Genomic DNA, 975 nt, shown 5'->3' on the forward strand with positions numbered 1-975 from the left:
ATCGATGAAGTTCCCATGGGGGAATGGAAGAAGAGAATACGTGACGATACTGAGCCGGGACTTGTGCAACCCGCAATTCCCGCAACTGCCAACTTTGAGCTTAAAGGTCACATACTTGCTCAACTAAAGGAGATTCCCTTCTACGGTAAAGATCACGAAGATGCCTATAAACACTTGGATGATGTCAACGATGTAGTTGATTATTTTAATGTTCCAAATGTGCCTCACGAGACCCAACTGCTTCGTATGCTTCCCGTCACGTTCAAAGGTGCTGCAAAGGATTGGCTCAAGTCACTCCCTCCCGGATCCATCACTACATGGGCTAAGATCAAGGAAGAATTTAATGACCAGTTTTGCCCACCTTCAAAGATAGCCAAGTTGAAGAAAGCTATTGCCAACTTTGAACAACAAGCTGGAGAGTCCCTTTATGAGGCATGGGAGAGATACAAAGGCCTACTAAGGAATTGCCCACATCACGATCTTAATAGCCAACAAGAAGTCTCTATTTTTTATGATGGGGTAAATGTGACTACAAGGCAGCTTCTTGACTCGCAAGGACCACTCACCAAGAAGCCACCCCCGGTGATCAAGGAATTAATTGAGGAATTCTCTAAACATTCTAGAGAATATCATAACCCACGGAATGAAGTAAGTAGGGGGGTGGTGAACACTGTAAACGATAGCATGGCGGCAATGATGGCTAAACTAGATAGTTTAGATCGGAGGATGAGTAAGATGGATCAAACAATCCATGCTATTCGAGTTGGATGTGAAAATTGTAACGGACCTCATCTTACTAAAGATTGTGATTTGGATGAGAATGGAAACAAGAAAGCTCAAGTATTCTATTCAAGTGGCGATAGATTTGATGATAATTGGTGGAAACCGAAGAAGGAATGGCTCCCGTATGACGAGTACAAAAAGGCAAAGGAGGAGAAATACAAGCAAAAAGAACGGGGTTTCTATCAAAAGGAG

At 43.1% G+C, this 975-nt stretch overlaps 1 non-coding gene across 1 annotated transcript; it reads right to left on the minus strand.

Moving 5' to 3' along the window:
• Positions 1 to 375: 375 nt before the first annotated feature.
• LOC145167941 (small nucleolar RNA R71) lies at positions 376 to 482 on the minus strand. The gene has a single exon (XR_013741540.1). It is a non-coding gene; the product is annotated as a small nucleolar RNA R71 (small nucleolar RNA).
• Between the last annotated feature and the right edge of the window lie 493 nt (positions 483 to 975).

This window comes from Lactuca virosa, chromosome 3 (genome assembly GCF_052849685.1).
Source record: "Lactuca virosa cultivar CGN04683 chromosome 3, Lactuca_virosa_CGN04683_v6, whole genome shotgun sequence".
NCBI lineage: Eukaryota > Viridiplantae > Streptophyta > Magnoliopsida > Asterales > Asteraceae > Lactuca > Lactuca virosa.